The sequence below is a fragment of the Eucyclogobius newberryi genome, unplaced genomic scaffold (genome assembly GCF_026437365.1).
Source record: "Eucyclogobius newberryi isolate DKJ021-1_F unplaced genomic scaffold, fEucNew1.0.hap1 SCAF_1, whole genome shotgun sequence".
In the NCBI taxonomy this organism is placed as follows: domain Eukaryota; kingdom Metazoa; phylum Chordata; class Actinopteri; order Gobiiformes; family Gobiidae; genus Eucyclogobius; species Eucyclogobius newberryi.
In genome coordinates, this window is record NW_027315723.1 from 20309322 (window position 1) to 20334077 (window position 24756).

The 24756-nt window shown below is 45.2% G+C and overlaps 1 pseudogene; it reads left to right on the forward strand.

Annotated features, from left to right (window-relative positions):
• The first annotated feature begins 295 nt into the window (after positions 1-295).
• LOC140362978 (solute carrier family 23 member 1-like) lies at positions 296-22780 on the forward strand (annotated as a pseudogene).
• Positions 22781-24756: the final 1976 nt, after the last annotated feature.

Genomic DNA, 24756 nt, shown 5'->3' on the forward strand with positions numbered 1-24756 from the left:
AAATGAATTCAATGAATTCAATTAAATAAATAAAAAATATATAAATAAATAAATAAATATATTAGCATATATAGTACAGTGCTTTATAGCAGAGTTTTCTTTCCACCAAATTCTACCAATGGGAAGATGTACGTGTATATTTTTTGTTATATTGATTCTCTGCGAGGCCTGAAGTACAGTTTCCAATGGCCTTCTTTGCTCGTCTCTTGTGCCAGCGTCAGTGGAAGCTAGTGCACATTAATGCCCGAGAGTGTTGCTGGTGTGTTTGGGTCAACGCCTGGTTTATGTGGTCTGGATGTCGTCACAGATGGATGAACACGGCGGTGACGAGGCTAAACATGGGCAACAACGAGACGAAGAGGAAGAAGAGGACAGGAATAAGCCAACCTACTGCGTCACTGATGTTCCGCCCTGGTACCTGTGCGTGCTTCTGGCTCTACAGGTAAGTTTGTACCGTGTACAGCTTTGCCATGGCTACCAACGTGAGTCATCGAGCCGAATGTAAACGGTTCAGACTGTGGCGCCGTGCCCTCTGTTCAAACTGTGGCGCCGTGCCCTGGGTTCAAACTGTGGCGCTGTGCCCTGGGTTCAAACTGTGGCGCCGTGCCCTGGGTTCAAACTGTGGCGCTGTGCCCTGGGTTCAAACTGTGGCGCCGTGCCCTCTGTTCAAACTGTGGCGCTGTGCCCTGGGTTCAAACTGTGGCGCTGTGCCCTGGGTTCAAACTGTGGCGCCGTGCCCTGGGTTCAAACTGTGGCGCCGTGCCCTGGGTTCAAACTGTGGCGCCGTGCCCTGGGTTCAAACTGTGGCGCCGTGCCCTGGGTTCAAACTGTGGCGCCGTGCCCTGGGTTCAAACTGTGGCGCCGTGCCCTCGGTTCAAACTGTGGCGCCGTGCCCTCGGTTCAAACTGTGGCGCCGTGCCCTCGGTTCAGACTGTGGCGCCGTGCCCTCTGTTCAAACTGTGGCGCCGTGCCCTCTGTTCAAACTGTGGCGCCGTGCCCTCGGTTCAAACTGTGGCGCCGTGCCCTCGGTTCAAACTGTGGCGCCGTGCCCTCGGGTGAGACGCGTCGTCCGTCTCGTCCGCGTCAATGTGTTTGATTGTGGTGGTTGAAGCGAACAAAAGCTCTTGGGTTTTAGTCACGTGACTTGTTTGTTGTCACACCCTGACACTCTCCGCTGTTGGATGGTCCTGAAAAACAGAGCATGAAACTGAAAATGAAAAGGGTTGATACTTCAAGAAGACAACAAACCTTTGTAGACATTTTCATCTGCTCTGCGTCCACAAGCCCTCTGCACTGGACACGCCCCCTGTACCGGACACGCCCTCAAAGCTTTCAAGAGCACGGACTTTGTGTCTGAGCCTAAAATATCGCACCCAGACAGTTGGCAATGAGGCTCGTTAAAACTGTCTGCAAAGGCTAACGTTTATCAGCATAGCCATGCAATAATATGTAAACCATCATTAGCATTAGCTGCTAACACCCTGAAACAAACAGCTCAGCCTCAGTCTGGAGTGAGCTCTGTAAGTCCACTGGCCCCTCCTGACCACAATAACACATTTCTGGACAAACGGGGTCTTTGGGGACGTGACAGAAGAGAAAGAATCCTTTGTTTTGAGGCTTTTCGTTGACACAGCCCACAGTGAGCACGCAGCTTATGTCCTCAAGATGGCAGTAGCAACGAGTGTGTCACGTCACTTGAGACCCATGAAATGGTAAAAAAATAAATAAATATGATTTAAGTTTGATTTATATATTATTATCTCATCTCTCTAATTATAATATACTACTACTACTACTACTACTACTACTACTACTACTACTACTACTACTACTACTACTACTCTGCATGGAGAAACACAGGTAGCGCATCTCACACTAGAAAAGTTACAAAAGTTTCAAATAAATCTCACTTCACCGGCGGATACATTTTGAGTTATAATGTCAGTATTCGAATATTTCCTGTTACATTTGTCACGTTCTTGTACGTTAATATTGTTAAAAACATGTATGTTGCCAATTTTGTAGCCTTATGTTGAGATGTTGAGATGCTAAAATTACAAACTTCATAATAAACTTCATAATAAAAACACTCTTTGTTGGACAATTTAATGTAATTTACAACACAAAACAACAGTACGTTCTTATGTGTTTTGATCCAGACCAGACTGAAACCGTTCAGGAAAGGTGATGATTTTATTTATGTTTATTTTCCAGTCTTGTTCTATTGTGTTCATCTTGTGTGAGGAAGAAGAAAAATACCTGTTTTTCTTGTTTTATTATTGTTATGGTAGCTACGTTTTGGATTTATGTGTATTTCTTTTTGGCGTTATAGTCAAAAATATTATGTTTTTGAAGGAAATTTCACAAATTTTAAAAACTTTTTGGGAGTTAATTTTTAAAGCTAAATCCATTTAAAATGTGCTTAAATTGTCTTTAAAATCACAATGCATTATCCTTGAATAATTGCAACAAAGAATAACAAATTATCAGAGCACAACAGGAAATGAAATATTTGCTATTTAGAATTTTAGCGCATCTCACACTAGAAAAGTTACAAAAGTTTCAAATAAATCTCACTTCACCGGCGGATACTGAGATTGAAAGAGGAAAAAAGAAAAAAAAAAAAAGTGAGAAAATGTGTCGTCACGATTAACATGTTTTACTTCCTGTTTGCGTCCGCGCAGCATTACCTGATGGCGTTCGGAGCCATCATCTCGATCCCTCTCATCCTGTCGGAGCGTCTGTGTCTGCAGAACGACAGCCTGACGCAGGGACGCCTCATCAACACTATCTTCTTTGTGTCGGGGCTGTGCACTCTGCTGCAGGTCACGCTGGGCGTCAGGTGCGTCTGCCGCACGCCGTCACCGACTCACCGCAGGCGCCGGAGGCGTCCTTTGCATTACCACGGCAACACTCGACTCACAGCGTGGCACAATGTTGCTTTAAAGAAAATGAAACGCTGACCCTTTTTTAGATATATCCTGTCTCCATTTGATTATTTGAAGTTGATTCAAAACCAATAATGTAGATTTTAAGGTGATCTGAAAACATGTGTTTATTTGAAAAGATTTTAAAGGAAAAAAGGTAATATTATCTATTTCCATGATTTAAGTTCTTAATTATATACTGCTCCTCCTTGAACTGACACCTTAACGTGGTGGAGGGGTTGCCTGGTAGGGTCTCCCAAGGCAAACAGGTCCTTGGTGACAGGTCAGACCAAGATCAGCTCAGAAGCCCCTTATGAATCTAGAAAAATCAAATTAAAAAAATCAAATTGGCGTCATTGGAATTTTTTTTTTTCAATTTTGTTAAGTTTTTTGGTTGCGGTGTCAATAATCGTAACATTTAAATTTGATCTTACTCTCACAAAAACACCCTCTTTTTTTGTGTGGTTCATGGCAGACTGCCCATCCTGCAGGGGGGCACCTTCTCCCTGGTGACCCCCTGCTGTCGCTGCCCGAGTTCGAATGCCCGGCGTGGACTCAGAACGCCAGCCTCGTGAACGTTTCCTCGCCTGTTTTCATCGAGGTCTGGCAGAGTCGCATGCGAACCGTGAGTTTCCCATCGCTCATAACAACAGATACGGATGTTATTCACAGCATTTTAACTTTATGAGAAGAAGACAGTTCTTTGACTTATCGAGGTAAACAAAAACATGACTCAACGTGACGTGTTAATTCATCAACAAATAAAAAGTAGTGAGAATGAATCTTCCAGCACAGAGTAAGTGAAGCTCATATCGTTTAGTTGATGATGTAATTAGTTAAATATATATATAAAAGATAACGTAAGCAGTTGTGATGTTCATTTCATTAAAGGTAACATTTCTGTTGTTGATTGAAGCTGAACAACGATTTTAAAATCAACTTTTGACTTCCATTTGAAAATCATTCATCTACACCATGAAAAATGTATTATTACTGCGAGCGGGCTTGCCTCTCCACAGATCTGACCTGTAACTTGGCTTAAGGGTGCACATGCTTGTCTCCTAACCCTTTCCCCCTCGTCCCGTACATGGTGTGAAGTCAATATTTGGCTATATTCTTACTCGTATACTATTGTACTGTCCCTTAGCATATATGACTTTAATGTGACAGTGCCCTCCGCAGGCCATCTCACGTCATTGCATAACACTGTTGTTTTCTCTCTTTGCTTCTCTTCCCTCTCCCTCTATATATGTCTTTCCCTCTCTCTTCCACTCTTACCCTACTCCCCACTCCCGCCCTCTTTCCCTCCCTCCTGACTCTCCCTTCTTTCACTTTCTTCACTCTTTCTTTATCTCTTCTTGCTCTCACTCTCCTTTTCCTTCATCGTCTTCTCTCTCTCTCTCTCTCTCCCCCTCCGCTCTCCCACTCTCTCCCCCCTTATACCCATCTTTATTCCTCTGTCTCTGTTTCTCCTTATTTCTCACCTCTCTGGTTCCCTCCCCTCTCTCCTCCTCTGTCCTCCTCTCTCCCCATCTCTCCTTCTCTCTCCCCTCTCTCCCCTCTCTCCTCCTCTCCCCCCTTCCCCGCCCCCTCCCTCTGTCCTCCTCTCTCCCCATCTCTTCTCCTCTCTCCCCTCGCTCCTCCTCCCTCCCCTCTCTCCCCTCTTGTTCTGTCCTCCTCTCCCCCCTTTCCCGCCCCCTCCCTCTCTCCTCTTCCCCCCCTCTCTCTCCTCTTCCCCTCCTCTCTCTCCCCCTCCCTCAGCTGCAGGGCTCCATCATGGTGGCCTCGGTGCTGCAGATCGTGGTGGGTTTCTCTGGTCTCATTGGCTTCCTCATGAGGTTCATTGGACCTTTGACCATCGCTCCCACCGTGTCTCTGATCGGCCTCTCGCTCTACGACTCGGCTGGAGACAGAGCAGGAAGTCACTGGGGCATCTCAGTGCTGTACGTAGCACTTGCTAAAGGTGCCGCTCGCTAAAGGTGCTCTCGCTTAAGGTGCTCTCGCTAAAGGTGCCCTCGCACTTGCTAAAGGTGCTGTCGCTAAAGGTGCTCTCGCACTCTCTAAAGGTGCTCTCGCACTCGCTAAAGGTGCTCTCGCTAAAGGTGCTCTCGCACTCTCTAAAGGTGCTCTCGCACTCGCTAAAGGTGCTCTCGCTAAAGGTGCTCTCGCACTCGCTAAAGGTGCACTCGCTAAAGGTGTGCTCTCGCTAAAGGTGCTCTCGCACTCGCTAAAGGTGCTCTCGCTAAAGGTGCTCTCGCACTCGCTAAAGGTGCTCTCGCTAAAGGTGCTCTCGCACTCGCTAAAGGTGCACTCGCTAAAGGTGTGCTCTCGCTAAAGGTGCTCTCGCACTCGCTAAAGGTGCTCTCGCTAAAGGTGCACTCGCTAAAGGTGTGCTCTTGCTAAAGGTGCACTAGGTGCACTCGCTAAAGGTGCTCTCGCTAAAGGTGCACTCGCTAAAGGTGCACTCGCTAAAGGTGTGCTCTCGCTAAAGGTGCACTAGGTGCACTCGCTAAAGGTGCTCTTGCTAAAGGTGCACTAGGTGCACTCGCTAAAGGTGCTCTCGCTAAAGTTGCACTCGCTAAAGGTGCTCTCGCTAAAGGTGCACTCGCTAAAGGTGTGCACTCGCTAAAGGTGTGCTCTCGCTAAAGGTGCTCTCGCACTCTCTAAAGGTGCTCTCGCACTCGCTAAAGGTGCTCTCGCTAAAGGTGCTCTCGCTAAAGGTGCTCTCGCACTCTCTAAAGGTGCTCTCGCACTCGCTAAAGGTGCTCTCGCTAAAGGTGCTCTCGCACTCGCTAAAGGTGCTCTCGCACTCGCTAAAGGTGCACTCGCTAAAGGTGTGCTCTCGCTAAAGGTGCTCTCGCACTCGCTAAAGGTGCTCTCGCTAAAGGTGCTCTCGCACTCGCTAAAGGTGCTCTCGCTAAAGGTGCACTCGCTAAAGGTGTGCTCTTGCTAAAGGTGCACTAGGTGCACTCGCTAAAGGTGCTCTCGCTAAAGGTGGACTCGCTAAAGGTGCACTCGCTAAAGGTGTGCTCTCGCTAAAGGTGCACTAGGTGCACTCGCTAAAGGTGCTCTTGCTAAAGGTGCACTAGGTGCACTCGCTAAAGGTGCTCTCGCTAAAGGTGCACTCGCTAAAGGTGCTCTCGCTAAAGGTGCACTCGCTAAAGGTGTGCACTCGCTAAAGGTGTGCTCTTGCTAAAGGTGCACTAGGTGCACTCACTAAAGGTGCTCTCGCTAAAGGTGCAATCGCTAAAGGTGTGCTCTCGCTAAAGGTGCACTAGGTGCACTCGCTAAAGGTGCTCTTGCTAAAGGTGCACTAGGTGCACTCGCTAAAGGTGCTCTCGCTAAAGGTGCACTCGCTAAAGGTGTGCTCTCGCTAAAGGTGCACTAGGTGCACTCGCTAAAGGTGCTCTTGCTAAAGGTGCACTAGGTGCACTCGCTAAAGGTGCTCTCGCTAAAGGTGCTCTCGCTAAAGGTGCACTAGGTGCACTTGCTAAAGGTGCACTCATTAAAGGCGCACTAATTAAAGATGCACTCACTAAAGGCGCATTAATTAAAGGTGCACTCGAACTCGCTAAAGGTGCTCTGTGGAACTTTTCAGGTGGAGGGTCTGCAACCGTCTAGAATTTGTTTTACTGCAAAAAAAACAACAACTTGCATTTAAGACCACAATAACTATTTACTCTAAAGCAGACAACCAGTATTTACCATGAGGTCACTATTAGCTCTCATCACATCACACTGCTAGCTTAGCGTTAGCATCAGTCTAATTCCATCTGTGGGTTTCACTAAGTCAGTCTAAAATGAAATACATAATACAAGATCAGGCAGTGAACAATGACTTTACAAAATAGGTGACAACTTCAACAGAGGACGATTTGTTTGTGTCCCAATGCTAACACTTAATGCTTATGCTACTGTTGAGGCAAAAACATAAAAAAAAAAAAATGAATTAAAGCAACAAAATGATATCATATTCACATCAAAACAATCTGTCTTTACTTCAAAATGCAATTGTTTCTTTATTTTACATTTTAAATCTAGAGTTATTTACCAACATTCTTTTATTCAACATTTCAACTGAGGCGGGCAGGGCCGGCCCAGCCTATAAGCGAACTAAGCAGCCGCGTAGGGCCCCGAGGCGTTAATAGGGCCCCCAATCTGGCAACCCGTCTTATGAGAAGTGCAAGCGCAGCGTGCGCCACTAGTGTAGTAGTGCTGCTGGCGCGGCAGCGCACACAGCGGTAACATATAAGGCACAAACCGCATTTATTTGTAATGACAATCTGGCAACCGAGACACCAAACCTGCGCTGATTGGGCAACTGCATTATGCGCGAGCAGAACGAGAGCAAAACATAAACACAACAGAACGTGGTCCTCATGTCCAGAGGAATATATCCCCCCGATGCCGAAAAACGAAAGAAGAAACTTCTTGACGATGTAAAGAAACTGCAAACTCAACAACACTCTCCAGGTATTGAACTTCTCTTAATGCTGCTGTTTGAAACAACACGATTCTGTCACGTTAGTTCAGACTGGAGGCGACGAAAGCTCTGCCCCGCGCATAATATGTGTCTGAATGAAAGATAATGAGCTTCACATTGACACCAGCCCGGGAGTGTTAGCTGCAGGTGAGGCCGGTGAGGGGCGTCTATGCCCCGGGTCACTAAGAGGCGGAGATCCGGTCCGGACGAGCGCCATCTCGTCCAGAACCTCTGACGTGAGACTTTGGAGTGAACAGTGTGCGGCCCCTGTCCCGGGCCCCTGTCCCGGGCCCCTGTGCAGCCTCAGTCAGAGATGAGCGGGTTTGAGTTTGCGTCCCTCTCTCACATCACCATGTGTGAGATCAATCGTGACTCGTGATGTCTGTTTTACTTTGACTTCTTAAAGTGCAATGAGAGGAACGTAAAGGTGCAGGAGTCCAGTGTGTGATGTTCTGATCAGAACAAACATTTATATTGTAATTCACTTTTAATAGAGCAATAAAACATTTCAATTTATTTAAAAAGCATCATTAGACTATTTGTTATAAATTATAATAAATTGATAGTGAAAAATAACCAGACATATTATGATTACGTCTGTTATAGAATAATACTATATATTTTTATACAAAAGTGGCAAAGTTGCAGAAACGCAGTCTCTTCACTATAGCTAGGTTTGGACCTTCACTTCTCGTTCTGTTCATTCTCTGGGAATAACATGTTTGCACTGTTTTATCAGTGTTAATTGTTAATCAAGCAATGCTTATGCCATTTGTTTAATTTAATATAACTTGTTTTGTCACTTTGGCAAGAAGGAACAGTTGGGAGCTGTAAAAGATAAATTAGTAAGGATAACTATTACTTTTACATTTTCAGTTAAAATTAATCAATTTGACCATCATTATTTTTCATAGCCAATATTGTATTGAGTAATTAAGTACACTAATGTATTAATAACTGGCTTTAGTCATTTTCTCCTGGCACAGTTTCATCACATCATCATTTTATAGCATAACAACCTCAACATTTTACTCTTACTTTAGCCGGCTGGACCACATTAAAATGCACCAGAAGACCCAAAAAAGCTCAGAAAATTTCTGGGGGAGGGCCCCCAGACCCCCCTGTTCATTAATTTAAACTAATGTGGCTGTCGACCCTTAACGCCCACAAATACGAACAAAAACATATCTGGGACGTGTGTTATTTGTACAGGGAGTAGAGGTGATGTCAGCGGAATACCAAGTTGCATTGTGGGATTTAAGTTATCAATATTTGAGTTTGTGAGGTGTTGAGAATAAAGTAACTGTCAAACAGATGCCCTGGAGTTTTGGTGCGCTTTGTTTGCGTTGAAGAAAGTTCCCATATGTGAATTGTTTACTGACAATGGCAATAAAACTGATTCTGATGACGTGGTGAGGGGCCCCCAAAAATGTTTTCGCTTAGGGCCCCCTGAAGGCTTGGGCCGGCCCTGGAGGCGGGTTATGAAGAGCACAGCTGATACTGAACTTTCTTTTTTGGTTTGCTTATATTTGGCCCGTGTGGCTGTTGTTTCGCTCAAATAACTAGAACATTCCAACTCCTTGTTCAACTGTGTGCGATCATAAAGTCAGCGATAAGTGTAGCTTCAGTGTTCCTGTTTATCTGGCTTTCTTTAACTGTTTACTTCATTTTCTTTGTTTAGTGGCCAGATACAAACTCAATATTGTGCTCAGTTTTAGAATGATTTATGTTTTATTAGATTGAAGCAGATTCACATTTTAGGCCAGCTACTTTTTGCCTAATGACGGAAAATCTCATTACTACGCACTGACTCTCATGCCACTCAATGCAAAAGTAACGTTAATTAAAATGTTACGTGAACGTGTCCGAGGGGTTTTGATGTTTCAGTGACTTACAATGAACGTTAACCGAGTCCAAATATCGAAGAAACAATGTGTAAAACAAGAAATAAGTTTATTGTGAAAACTTAACATGGTGCTGCTTTAATTAATGCAGTAATATGATTTATTGTACGTCGACATTACAAAAAAGACCTTCGAAGCAGCACTTTTCAAACAAAGTCAAGTCAAGTACGCTACTCGAAATTAAAACAGACCCAGCTTTAGTTCTGAGCGGCGACAGACTCCTTTACAGAAAAGGCAAATTGTGAAATGAATTCTGACAGCGGCTTGTGGCTAAATGGGTCTTCGGTCCAACTGTTTTTTCTTCGGTCCAACTGTTGTCGTGATGAATCCTGAAGTGAACCCACAGCGTTTGCACGTCGTCCCAGTTCTGACGTGGACCGAGGGCTTTAGTACTTTAATACACCCTTGTGTTTTGGAAGGCAGAAGACATGCAGTAAGTCAAAATGATCTTGCGGCCTCACTGTGCGATGTCACTATTTGACTGAGACATGGTCAACAAACCTTAAATTTAATCAACCAACGTGTTCTTCAGTATAATACGCCGATGTCTTGTTTATTTGTTGATCTTCTGCCCAAAATGTATAGTAAATAGTGACAGGATATTATGTTAGGCTAGGTTAGGTGTCTTTATTCGTACCCTTATGTAAATTGGTTTGGAATGATTAAGAGACATCAAACACACACGGAAAAATGCAGATATACTGGATTAATAAATGGAAAAATTGCTCTGAGTGAGCTTGTTCAAGAGGACAATAGCTGCTGGGAGGAAACTGTCTCTAGATCCTTTGGTCCTGCATTTTGGCACGGCCGGTCTTTGCCCCGATGGTAGCTCCTGAAACAGAGTGTTCAGTGTGTGGCTCCTGAAACAGAGCGTTCAGTGTTCAGTGTGTGGCTCCTAAAACAGAGCGTTCAGTGTTCAGTGTGTGGCTCCTAAAACAGAGCGTTCAGTGTGTGGCTCCTGAAACAGAGTGTTCAGTGTTCAGTGTGTGGCTCCTAAAACAGAGTGTTCAGTGTGTGGCTCCTGAAACAGAGCGTTCAGTGTTCAGTGTGTGGCTCCTAAAACAGAGCGTTCAGTGTTCAGTGTGTGGCTCCTGAAACAGAGTGTTCAGTGTTCAGTGTGTGGCTCCTAAAACAGAGCGTTCAGTGTGTGGCTCCTGAAACAGAGCGTTCAGTGTTCAGTGTGTGGCTCCTAAAACAGAGCGTTCAGTGTGTGGCTCCTGAAACAGAGCGTTCAGTGTTCAGTGTGTGGCTCCTAAAACAGAGCGTTCAGTGTTCAGTGTGTGGCTCCTGAAACAGAGCGTTCAGTGTGTGGCTCCTGAAACAGAGCGTTCAGTGTTCAGTGTGTGGCTCCTAAAACAGAGCGTTCAGTGTGTGGCTCCTGAAACAGAGCGTTCAGTGTTCAGTGTGTGGCTCCTGAAACAGAGCGTTCAGTGTTCAGTGTGTGGCTCCTGAAACAGAGCGTTCAGTGTGTGGCTCCTGAAACAGAGCATTCAGTGTGTGGCTCTTGAAACAGAGCGTTCAGTGTGTGGCTCCTGAAACAGAGCGTTCAGGGCGTGGCTCCTGAAACAGAGCGTTCAGTGCGTAGCTCCTGAAACAGAGCCTTCAGTGTTCAGTGTGTGGCTCCTGAAACAGAGCGTTCAGTGTGTGGCTCCTGAAACAGAGCGTTCAGTGCGTGGCTCCTGAAACAGAGCGTTCAGTGTGTGGCTCCTGAAACAGAGCGTTCAGTGTGTGGCTCCTGAAACAGAGTGTTCAGTGTGTGGCTCCTGAAACAGAGCGTTCAGTGTTCAGTGTGTGGCTCCTGAAACAGAGCGTTCAGTGTTCAGTGTGTGGCTCCTGAAACAGAGCGTTCAGTGCGTGGCTCCTGAGACAGAGCGTTCAGTGCGTGGCTCCTGAAACAGAGCCTTCAGTGTTCAGTGTGTGGCTCCTGAAACAGAGCGTTCAGTGTGTGGCTCCTGAAACAGAGCGTTCAGTGCGTGGCTCCTGAAACAGAGCGTTCAGTGCGTGGCTCCTGAAACAGAGCGTTCAGTGTGTGGCCCCTGAAACAGAGCTTTCAGTGCGTGGCTCCTGAAACAGAGCGTTCAGTGCGTGGCTCCTGAAACAGAGCGTGGCTCCTGAAACAGAGCGTTCAGTGCGTGGCTCCTGAAACAGAGCGTTCAGTGTGTGGCTCCTGAAACAGAGCGTGGCTCCTGAAACAGAGCGTTCAGTGCGTGGCTCCTGAAACAGAGCGTTCAGTGCGTGGCTCCTGAAACAGAGCGTTCAGTGCGTGGCTCCTGAAACAGAGCGTTCAGTGCGTGGCTCCTGAAACAGAGCGTTCAGTGCGTGGCTCCTGAAACAGAGCGTTCAGTGCGTGGCTCCTGAAACAGAGCGTTCAGGGCGTGGCTCCTGAAACAGAGCGTTCAGTGCGTGGCTCCTGAAACAGAGCGTTCAGGGCGTGGCTCCTGAAACAGAGCGTTCAGGGCGTGGCTCCTGAAACAGAGCGTTCAGTGCGTGGCTCCTGAAACAGAGCGTTCAGTGCGTGGCTCCTGAAACAGAGCGTTCAGTGCGTGGCTCCTGAAACAGAGCGTTCAGTGTGTGGCTCCTGAAACAGAGCGTTCAGTGCGTGGCTCCTGAAACAGAGCGTTCAGTGCGTGGCTCCTGAAACAGCGTTCAGTGCGTGGCTCCTGAAACAGAGCGTTCAGTGCGTGGCTCCTGAAACAGAGCGTTCAGTGCGTGGCTCCTGAAACAGAGCGTTCAGTGTGTGGCTCCTGAAACAGAGCGTGGCTCCTGAAACAGAGCATTCAGTGCGTGGCTCCTGAAACAGAGCGTTCAGTGCGTGGCTCCTGAAACAGAGCGTTCAGTGCGTGGCTCCTGAAACAGAGCGTTCAGTGCGTGGCTCCTGAAACAGAGCGTTCAGTGCGTGGCTCCTGAAACAGAGCGTTCAGTGCGTGGCTCCTGAAACAGAGCGTTCAGGGCGTGGCTCCTGAAACAGAGCGTTCAGTGCGTGGCTCCTGAAACAGAGCGTTCAGTGCGTGGCTCCTGAAACAGAGCGTTCAGTGCGTGGCTCCTGAAACAGAGCGTTCAGTGCGTGGCTCCTGAAACAGAGCGTTCAGTGCGTGGCTCCTGAAACAGAGCGTTCAGTGCGTGGCTCCTGAAACAGAGCGTTCAGTGCGTGGCTCCTGAAACAGAGCGTTCAGTGTGTGGCTCCTGAAACAGAGCGTTCAGTGCGTGGCTCCTGAAACAGAGCGTTCAGTGCGTGGCTCCTGAAACAGAGCGTTCATTGTGTGGCTCCTGAAACAGAGCGTTCAGTGTGTGGCTCCTGAAACAGAGCGTTCAGTGCGTGGCTCCTGAAACAGAGCGTTCAGGGCGTGGCTCCTTAAACAGAGCGTTCAGGGTGTGGCTCCTGGAACAGAGCGTTCAGTGTGTGGCTCCTGAAACAGAGCGTTCAGTGTGTGGCTCCTGAAACAGAGCGTTCAGGGCGTGGCTCCTGAAACAGAGCATTCAGGGCGTGGCTCCTGAAACAGAGCGTTCAGGGCGTGGCTCCTGAAACAGAGCGTTCAGTGCGTGGTGAAACAGAGCGGTCAGTGCGTGGCTCCTGAAACAGAGCGTTCAGTGCGTAGCTCCTGAAACAGAGCGTTCAGGGCGTGGCTCCTGAAGCAGAGCGTTCAGGGCGTGGCTCCTGAAACAGAGCGTTCAGGGCCTGGCTCCTGAAACAGAGCGTTCAGTGCGTGGCTCCTGAAACAGAGCGTTCAGGGCGTGGCTCCTGAAACAGAGCGTTCAGGGCGTGGCTCCTGAAACAGAGCGTTCAGGGCGTGGCTCCTGAAACAGAGAGTTCAATGCGTGGCTCCTGAAACAGAGCGTTCAGGGCGTGGCTCCTTAAACAGAGCGTTCAGGGCGTGGTTCCTGAAACAGAGCGTTCAGTGCGTGGCTCCTGAAACAGAGCGTTCAGGGCGTGGCTCCTGAAACAGAGCGTTCAGGGCGTGGCTCCTGAAACAGAGCGTTCAGTGCGTGGCTCCTGAAACAGAGCGTTCAGTGCGTGGCTCCTGAAACAGAGCGTTCAGTGCGTGGCTCCTGAAACAGAGCGTTCAGGGCGTGGCTCCTGAAACAGAGCGTTCAGGGCGTGGCTCCTGAAACAGAGCGTTCAGGGCGTGGCTCCTGAAACAGAGCGTTCAGGGCGTGGCTCCTGAAACAGAGCGTTCAGTGCGTGGCTCCTGAAACAGAGCGTTCAGGCCGTGGTTCCTGAAACAGAGCGTTCAGGGCGTGGCTCCTGAAACAGAGCGTTCAGGGCGTGGCTCCTGAAACAGAGCGTTCAGGCTGTGGTTCCTGAAACAGAGCGTTCAGTGCGTGGTGAAACAGAGCGTTCAGTGCGTGGCTCCTGAAACAGAGCGTTCAGGGCGTGGCTCCTGAAACAGAGCGTTCAGGGCGTGGCTCCTGAAACAGAGCGTTCAGTGCGTGGCTCCTGAAACAGAGCGTTCAGTGCGTGGCTCCTGAAACAGAGCGTTCAGGGCGTGGCTCCTGAAACAGAGCGTTCAGGGCGTGGCTCCTGAAACAGAGCGTTCAGGGCGTGGCTCCTGAAACAGAGCGTTCAGGGCGTGGCTCCTGAAACAGAGCGTTCAGTGCGTGGCTCCTGAAACAGAGCGTTCAGGCCGTGGTTCCTGAAACAGAGCGTTCAGGGCGTGGCTCCTGAAACAGAGCGTTCAGGGCGTGGCTCCTGAAACAGAGCGTTCAGGCTGTGGTTCCTGAAACAGAGCGTTCAGTGCGTGGTGAAACAGAGCGTTCAGTGCGTGGCTCCTGAAACAGAGCGTTCAGGGCGTGGCTCCTGAAACAGAGCGTTCAGTGCGTGGCTCCTGAAACAGAGCGTTCAGTGCGTGGCTCCTGAAACAGAGCGTTCAGGGCGTGGCTCCTGAAACAGAGCGTTCAGGGCGTGGCTCCTGAAACAGAGCGTTCAGGGCGTGGCTCCTGAAACAGAGCGTTCAGGGCGTGGCTCCTGAAACAGAGCGTTCAGGGCGTGGCTCCTGAAACAGAGCGTTCAGTGCGTGGCTCCTGAAACAGAGCGTTCAGGCCGTGGTTCCTGAAACAGAGCGTTCAGGGCGTGGCTCCTGAAACAGAGCGTTCAGGGCGTGGCTCCTGAAACAGAGCGTTCAGGCTGTGGTTCCTGAAACAGAGCGTTCAGTGCGTGGTGAAACAGAGCGTTCAGTGCGTGGCTCCTGAAACAGAGCGTTCAGGGCGTGGCTCCTGAAACAGAGCGTTCAGGGCGTGGCTCCTGAAACAGAGCGTTCAGGGCGTGGCTCCTGAAACAGAGCGTTCAGGCCGTGGTTCCTGAAACAGAGCGTTCAGTGCGTGGCTCCTGAAACAGAGCGTTCAGGCCGTGGTTCCTGAAACAGAGCGTTCAGTGCGTGGTGAAACGGAGCGTTCAGTGCGTGGCTCCTGAAACAGAGCGTTCAGGGCGTGGCTCCTGAAACAGAGCGTTCAGTGCGTGGCTCCTGAAACAGAGCGTTCAGGCCGTGGTTCCTGAAACAGAGCGTTCAGTGCGTGGTGAAACGGAGCGTTCAGTGCGTGGCTCCTGAAACAGAGCGTTCAGGGCGTGGCTCCTGAAACAGAGCGTTCAGGCCGTGGTTCCTGAAACAGAGCGTTCAGTGCGTGGCTCCTGAAACAGAGCGTTCAGGCCGTGGTTCCTGAAACAGAGCGTTCAGTGCGTGGTGAAACGGAGCGTTCAGTGCGTGGCTCCGATCCTGCATGACACTGGAGCTTATCTCTGCAGCTGGTTGACGTATATAGATTCCATTCTTCGTCGTGGCCGTCCAAAGTACATTTTTGTTCTTCACTGACACATTTTCAAACCAAGATGACACGCAGAAGGCTATGACGGACTCAATGAAAGCAGAATAAACAAAGACATAAGAGCCTCGCCCACAGACGCTTACATCTTGAATTAACAACATATAGTAAATATAGATGTGATTCTGTGTTAATGTACTGCAGATGACCTCATGACCTCAAGCGATCAATCAAAAAAAAAGAAGATAAGGGGTGCTGTAGATCCAAAATATCAATGTTTAAAAATATTAAGTCACGGTGTCTATCAGTGCCCTCTACAGTCCGCTAAGCAGTACTGCGGGAAGCTTGGTTCTTCTTCTCAAGCAGCTGCTCCGTCTGTGGCCGTGTTCAGAGGCCCGTTCACGCTCCGCTCTCCAACATGAGCTTTGAGAATCAGAGCGGACAGCAGCTTGTTTTAGAGCTCTGCACATGCGCTCCGAGGACAAACTCAAAGTGTGTATGTTTACAGGTTGTGCCTCATTGAGCATGTGCAGAGGACGAAGCAAAGCAACAGCAGCAGCGCCAAGTTACAACAAACGGACTCAAAAACAATCTTTTCGAGACAAGTCTTTGTTTGTAGCTCAGGCTCTGTTCACGTTTATAATGACTAGACGTTAGTTATAAATACAGGCAGTATTTTAATAAGATTTAAGAGACTACTTACTCCATTCAGCAGTTTTAACAGGCATGGGAGTTTAGCCAAGTGGGATAAGTATCTGCCCTTCACGCGGGAGACTGCGATTTGAAACTCTCCCTTGCATATAAATGTTCTTTCACTTTTTGTGCGCTAATGTCACCCATTAAATATTGATGAACACCCAAAACCTGCTCGCCCGTCCCATGAAAGTCACCGTACGCTACTGAATTACAATAGTAAATGCTGAGTTCCTTGGATTTTTGTCTTTGGGAATTTTATAACCACATTTTGCTACTCATTTTTACTTCTTGTCCACGAAGAGCTCTGAACTAATCTAGCTGAACTTATCCCTTGGTGCTCGTATTCCGTTGATGCAAATGTGTCTTTCAGCTACGGATGATATGTGTTGTGGAATTTCTGCAAACAAGTTGCAAGAAATAATTCACTATCAAGGACCACGACCCCGGCTACGATGCAAAGTGTTTATTAGCAGGCGAGAAACATGAACAACACAAATGTACAGAAGTTGATGCCGTTTTGGGACTTCTGGCGATGAGGGCTGTGGGCTCCCGGGCCTCGATACCCCCATCTATGAGATAAAATAGAATGATTAGAACGATTAAAAGAGGGTGGGAGGGGGACGACGTCACAAGCACAGGTGTGTATGACCTAGATGCTTAAATAGTGTAGCCGCAGGAAGGGGCGTGAAAGGGGCGTCGTCCTGCTCCCGAACTTAAGGTAACAAACTTATCTTCATTTAAACTGAACAGAGTTTGTCTTTCTCAAAAGGTAGATCTTTATTTACTCATGCACAGTAAATAATCACTTTCCCTAACAAAGGTATCTGTCCCTCATCCTCCAGAACAATGACAAAACACGTTCTTTTAAAGGCAGTGACATAAACTGACACGTACGCACATCATCACAATCAAATCGGCTCCGAAAGAGGTAGAACAACCATCACGGATGCAAAGATTCGTGCTATCTCATCGGAGGTCAAGCCATGTCCTGAGGCGCAGAAGGACCATATTTATCAGGAACCCATATTCTCATATTATCTACACACAAAAACAGCATAAATAGAATGACATGACATTTGACCTTCACATAATGTTTCCACAGAACGACGGCGCTGATCGTCGTCTTCTCTCAGTATCTGTGTCGGGTTCCTCTTCCTGTGCCCACGTTCAGCAGAACCCGGAAACTTCACTCCTCCAAGTTCTACATCTTCCAGACCATGTCGGTACGTATCACGCCGCAGATGTAAACATGGACGTACTTTCAAATGTCCGAATAAACTTGATCTGTGTTGGTTACATTTTGGGCAATAAAGACTGTTTATGCTTTCAATATTTATGATTGATTTAAATACAGTTTTTAACCATCCTCAAGGTAAATTTTGACAATAGTAAATTGTTTTTGCTTATTAAATGTTCCGAATTTACTGGTGGATAATTTTGCTTTGAAAAAAATATTGAAACCTGTCAGAAATAGTAACATCTGCAAATTATAATAAGTATTCATGGCTTTCAGCTTCCTGCTTTTTGTAACAATTTGAGGAAATAATATTTAGGTTCAGATTTTGAATGGCATGGCAACGGTTCTCTTTCCTCATCATTCTGAAAACCATGGAACGCCAAGTGGTAATTTCATCAACTAAAATATGTATTTCTTAGATTTTGTATATTTTTGCTAAGAAATCATTATGACTAAAAGTATGTACATTTTTGTTGACCAAAACCTTTCAGTGACTGAAAGTATTTCGGTACATTTTTAATAATAATAATAATAAAATTGACATAAAATTGCGACATAAAACTTGTCGCTACACCACAATGATTATTATGTGATTCTGTTGTTCTGTCTCTGCTCTCTAAACTCCGCCCTAGAATTTAAAATTCTGCGCTCGAGCCCCAGACCCTCACGGTTTTGTTACGTAGTCTGTAAAAACGTGGTGGGAATGGCTGGTCAGGCAAGGACTTAACCAGGATTGAACTAGGACTTAACCAGGATTGAACTAAGACTTAACCAGGATCGAACTAGAACCAAACCAGAACGAGTGAGACACTGTATTTGTGGGTTTCAGCTTTCTTTACGTCTTCCCGTTCAGAGCATATTTAGTTTTAAATGGTTTCTCGCAGCGTATTGGCTGAGTTCAGTGTTTCTAACGCCAGATGTTGACAGATTCTGCTGGGCATTTCCATCTCGTGGTTGGTGTGTTACCTGCTCACCATCTACGACATCCTGCCCTCGGACCCGGACAAGTACGGATACTTGGCGCGCACTGACGTCAAGGGTGACGTTTTAGGGCAAGCGGCCTGGTTCAACTTCCCGTATCCAGGTCAGTACCATCAAAGTCGATGTTTACAGAGCAGATGACGCCTTAAATCAGGAGAAAACACTTTTAAAATGAGGTCAGAACCATTTGCACCCTGTAGACCCGAGCCCAGTCGTTCTTATCTAATCTACAATATCAATTAAATGTATTGTTTATTGTTTTGTACTTCACAACCACCGAAGCAAGTCCGTTTTTTAATTGTGTTCAATAAAACTTTTCTTCATCTGATTCTAACCATCTGCTGCCAACTAGAAGAACAGTTTTTAAAAACATGGTGACAGGTTTTTAACATTTAAAATTGTTTGCTTTATGTGGTGCATTTATACCTGTTGTTCAATTAAATTATTGTTTTACACCAATCGAGCAGGAATTTGTGGAGAAAAATTTGAAAAATCAGTAGAAAATGACAGTAAGTGACATCACACTAGGTTTAAGTTTAAGCAGAATTACACAAAGAAACTACTTTTTTGACTCTAAACATTAATTCAACAAAATGAAGTTGCGCTCATGCATTTTTATTTCTCCATTTACAAAAATTGTGACATTAGATGAGTTTTGGCCCAGTGTTTGCTGGGTAATGTCCTAATGTGATATCATCAAACAATTACAAACAGGAAGTGGAATTATAAATCTAGACAAAAAGTGCTATTCTGTGATAACGTTTTATAATTTTTAGCTAAATTCTAAATATTTTTTATCTTACCACTCTTATTTACAGCTGTTATATGGACAGAAAATATTGCACCAGGATGATTGACTTATGTCACAGTATTGCACATGATTATGACAGTATTGCACATGATTATGACAGTATTGCACATGATTATGACAGTATTGCACATGTTTATGACAGTATTGCACCTGATTATGACAGTATTGCACATGTTTATGACAGTATTGAACATGATTATGACAGTATTGCACAAGATTATGACAGTATTACACATGTTTATGACAGTATTACACATGTTTATGACAGTATTGCACATGATTATGTCAGTATTACACATGTTTATGACAGTATTGAACATGTTTATGACAGTATTGCACATGATTATGACAGTATTGCACATGATTATGACAGTATTGCACATGTTTATGACAGTATTACACATGTTTATGACAGTATTGCACATGATTATGACAGTATTGCACATGTTTATGACAGTATTGCACATGATTATGTCAGTATTACACATGTTTATGACAGTATTACACATGTTTATGACAGTATTGCACATGATTATGACAGTATTGCACATGTTTATGACAGTATTGCACATGATTATGTCAGTATTACACATGTTTATGACAGTATTACACATGTTTATGACAGTATTGCACATGATTATGACAGTATTGCACATGTTTATGACAGTATTGCACATGATTATGTCAGTATTGCACATGTTTATGACAGTATTGCACATGATTATGACAGTATTGCACATGATTATGAATGCACATCTAACACAACTTTAGAAAACATAATAAATCAATTAATACTACATTTCTCCTTCTTCTAATCCTATACAACATATAATCCTTGACAAGTGGCCCTCGTGTACAGTGGACTGACCCTCTCTTCCCTCAGGTCAGTGGGGCTTGCCGACCGTCAGCCTGGCCGGGGTCTTTGGGATTCTAGCCAGGATTGTGTGCTCGATGGCGGAGTCCGTGGGCGACTACCACTCGTGCGCCCGGCTCTCCGGCGCCCCCCCACCCCCGAAGCACGCCATCAACCTGGGCATCGGCGTGGAGGGGCTGGGGTCCTTGCTGGCCGGGGCCTTCGGGACCGGGAACGGGACCACGTCGTTCAGTGAGAACATCGCGGCTCTGGGAATCACCAAGGTAAAGGATACTGTTTGAAGACCGGACGCTTTTGGTGCGGTACATGTTTTATTTGATCCATAATCTTCTACATTAAATAAAATATATGTGACCGTTTTCAATTTTACTAATATATTGTGAACAGGGAAATCCTCCAATAAGAAAAGGGCTGCAACAAGTAAACCGATTAATCGCAACTCACCGATTATTGAAATAATCGTCAACTAATTTAGTAATCGAATAATCGTAAACTGGTTCCAAAAACATGAGCATGAAAAAAGATGTTTTATGACCCAAATTAAGTCGCAATTGTATGAATATTATGAGGAAAATGTGAACATTCAGTGTATTTGATTAAAACTCTCTTTTGTCCACAACTTCAGCTTAAAATAACATCAATATTTCATCTAAATTCTGTTAACAACCAAGCACAGGAAGTATTGTTTGGATCAGTTAGCGATGTCACAAGAATAACTCATCTCTTCAATCAAAAGCAGGAGGTTCTGAAAAAGATCCAGATCATTCTAAAACTATTCTAGCTTGACATTAGCATGACATTTTTCAGACTCCATTAGAATTCCAGTTTTAGTACAGATTTATACCTGGCTCACCTGTCTCCGCCCTGCCCGTGTTTGCAAACAGGTGGGCAGCCGGACGGTCATCCTCGTGAGCGGATTTATCATGGTTTTAATGGGAATGCTGGGAAAGATCGGCGCCATCTTTACCACCATCCTCACGCCTGTGATCGGAGGCATGTTTCTCATCATGTTCGGGGTCATAGCGGCGGCCGGCGTTTCTAATCTGCAGGTAATCGAACGCCGCATAAACCGCAATAAAACGTTCAGCTGTAGATTTAATTTGTATTTTTGAATTTTCAGACGACCGACATGAACTCCTCCAGAAATATATTCATTTTTGGGTTTTCAATGTTCACTGCGCTCACCATTCCCAACTGGATACTGAAGAACCCCAACTCCTTAGAAACGGGTAGGAATTTATTCTATTCACCCGGTGGTATTTAAGATTTACAACCACGGCTTAAGGATTTATCAAAATACTTAGAAGATACTTCATACTTTTACTTCACTATCCGTATTTTGCGGACTATAAGTCGCACCAGCCAAAAAAATTAATCTTGAAATGCAATTTAAAATAATAACAGATGAGCGAACATGGTGAATAGATGTACGTATGCTAACGCTAACACCTTCAGCTACATGACGCACAGACAGAACTGTGGTAAGTGTCTGGTATGTTAACGTAACATATTAACAGTTATTCAGATAACTATAGCATAAAGAACATGCTAACAAGTTTACCAAAGCATCAGTTTTACCCCAAATCACTAAATCCATTGAATTCTTCTTCCTCTGTGTCACTTCTAAACAACTCCACAAACTCCAGAGGAAGAGGAAGTGCAGATTCTTCTTCTGCATCGCTTAGAGCCTAGAACGCCCTCTTGTGGTTGTCAGTGTGAAAATAACAAATAATATCACATATAAGTTGCTCTGGAGTATAACGGCCAAAACTATGAAAAAAGGTGCAACTTATAGTCCGGAAAATACCGTACATTTCAGAACAGTTTTCTTGTCACTTGTCACTCCACTACATTTTTTAAAAACTTGACTGAAAAGTAGAAAGTTTCCTATGAGTTATTACGAGTTATTTGAAGGGTGAAGTATCTTAAAACTGCATTGGAATGTGTAGGATAAACAGGAGAGGCTTCCTGTTCGAAAAACAGGAAATGTTGTTGAGTAACTGGGCGATGAAGAATGTGTAGGTTAAGTTTCCAACCTCTCCTTGGTATAAGACGATAGCCGTAAAATTGCATACAGCTGGACTCATGTGGGGCCAGGCTAACGAGGGGGTTTTCTTTGTCTTTGAAATGCATATAAAAACCCTCCTGTTCGAAGGAACGGGGTCTTTTCTCAATTCGGCTATGAGGGGACCCAGATTGTCGACATCTGTATTTGATTGCTGTTTATTCATGATTAAAACCATTTTCTAAATCACGAAGCAGTGTCAAGCGAGCTGTCTTTTGTCTACCCAACGCACCTTCGAAACACCACCTCTAAAGAGGCACCACAAGGGTTTTGAGCAACAAAAAGAAACTAAATAAACTATAAATAAATTCCATAAACCTACTACAAATATTGTTGATGCACAATTCTTTACCAAAATCACTGCATTAAATCTGAAATGCTTTAAATTTTTTCTCTGAAACTTTCAAACATGAATATGACACTTGTACTTGACTAATTTCTTTGCACATGTATTTGTATTTTTGAGGAAGTAACTAAATTGAGTTCTTCCACCGCAGTAAAGTCCATTGTATTGAAATAATTGCGCATGTTCTGTCCTGTTGCAGGTGTTAAAGAAATGGACCAAGTGCTGAAGATATTGCTGACAACGCACATGTTCATCGGAGGCTTCCTTGGATTCTTTCTGGACAACACGATTCCTGGTAAGCCACGACGTTCACAACCTTCACACTTCCAACTGATCCGATCATCTCACTCCATCGCCTCAAATTGTGCCTGTGAGCAACAAACAAAGCACTCTCAAGGCACATTTTTGGCTCCGTTTCTGCTTCGTTTGCCGGTTTCTGACCATGTGCGCGATGCATAATTTTCCCCAGGAACCAAGCGAGAGCGCGGCCTGCTGTGTTTGGACGAAGAGGACCCGGAAGACGAGGGCAAACTGTCCCGGGTTTACGATCTTCCGTTCGGGATGAGCGCCTTCTTTTCGAGGCATTTGTGGGGGCGCTACATCCCCTTTTGCCCCTTGAACGGCGACAGAGCCAAGGACGAGGCCGTTGTACGAATATGTTCCTCCCAAAACGGGTTAAGCGTGGACTCGTGTGCTCTATGACATTGCAGCGCCACCTACAGGGAAAAGACTGGCTTTGTTTTCACGGAGAACGCTCGGGTTGTGTGTCTGCTGCACTGTTTTTGGTTGTGGTATTTGCACCGATTTATATCCACAAATTGATTTTATTCATCTATTTTTGAATGTACATCACTTAAACATTTACGTACTTGTCTGTATGATTATTAGACATTTTTTATAGCATTTTCTTCAAGATTCATTATGTATTTTCTATGTTTTTATTTTTATTTTATGAACATAACACACACGTGTTTCTTGTCTTGTAAAGCATCTTTGAGTGTCCCAAAAATGTGTTGTATGGAGAGAAATTATGTTGCTATCACATTTATAACAATACACATCATAAACATGTATTTTCACGTTAACATGAAAATACATTTGTCAGTCCATTATTGTGTTTTACAGCTATAGCTTTAAGTGTGTAAGGCCAGATTTTACGATGTTCAAATTTTTTGTATTTATACGTGTTGTACATATATTATAGTTTTACACCAATCGAGTGGGTATAAACTTTGACTCATTCCAGTCAAAGTTTATGCATAATTTACACAAAGAAACAATTTATTTGACTCTCTAAACATGAATTCAACAAAATAAAGTTGCTCTCACATTTTATTTTATTTCTCAAACTAAAATGAGTTTTTGTCCAGTGTTTTCTGAGTAATTTCCTATTGTAATGTCACAAATTACAAACAGGAAGCAAAATTACAATACTAAAAAATGAGCTATTCTGTGATAAAAAAAATTTAATATTTTTTAGCAAAATTGTATCTGTGAAATAAACGTACTCACTTACTGTTTATGTCCTTTATCTGGTCTCCTCACTAGTAGCATGTAAACGAGGATGGTAAACGAGGCTAAATGTTGATGTTTAGTTAGCCTTTAGCCTCAGATGAAGGTTTTATAGACTATTATCCAGAATAAAAAACACCAAAAGGTTACCACACTCAACAGTGACTTTTAACCAGACTTTGACCTCCCTTAAACGTGGCCCATGAATTGGTACCAGCTGACGCCCGCTTGATTATTCACAATTTGCGTTTCTTGTGGGTTAATGCTAACGGCTATAGGGAAAATACATCAGACTGGCTCCGGAGACTTTCACATCCTCGCGTTGCTAATTGATCGATAGCATGAGCATCGAACGTTAGCCAAATTATGTATATGTCTATATGTGGAGGATTTGCCACCAGCTCGTCTCCATGGCGATGTAACTGCTCAGCCCAGAATGTTTCTCTGTGTGACATTAAACACCACCAGGGCTAGTTACAGGTCTGATCCGTACAGAGGGTATTTAATGCTCTGCTGTGAAAATTCTGGATGAAGCGAAAACATCTCCAATTAGACAAGCAGCTTTTCTGAGCATCCGAAAAGTTGTATTGTGAGACTAACTTTGATATTATCCCACGCTGTTCATTCCAAGTAATCCTCTTCTAATTTGTCGCGTTGTCTTTCCTTCTTCACACTTTTAGATGTCTTTCTCCCACGCCGCATTCTTTATTCACTCTCGTCTTACAAAGGAAATTAAATTTAGCCCCCGGATAGATGTGTTATCTTTAAAAGGCACTATCTTCTCCCAGATCTCCAGCAGCCGCCACCTCAGAGCTGTTATTATGCCATGTATACTTATTTTTTTGGGGGGGATTGAGCAAACAAAGATAACGGCGTGTTTATTTCCCTCCACGCCTGGATCTGCAGGTCAATTTCCTGCCGCGGGGCGTCCGTCTGGTGACGGGCGAGTGCATCTGATCTGGACCCACTTTGGCCACGGGCACTTTTTGGCGGAGCATCGGTGGCCTCCTGTGCGACGGCGTGTTATTTCAGGACAACGGACAGCGCATTAGCGTAAACGGCGTCTTCAGGGTTGTTTATCCATTAGCAAAGGGCAACAGGTTGACAAGATGTGGTCATAATAATCAGGAAATATCTGTTGCAAAAGTCAATACCAACTGAGGAAA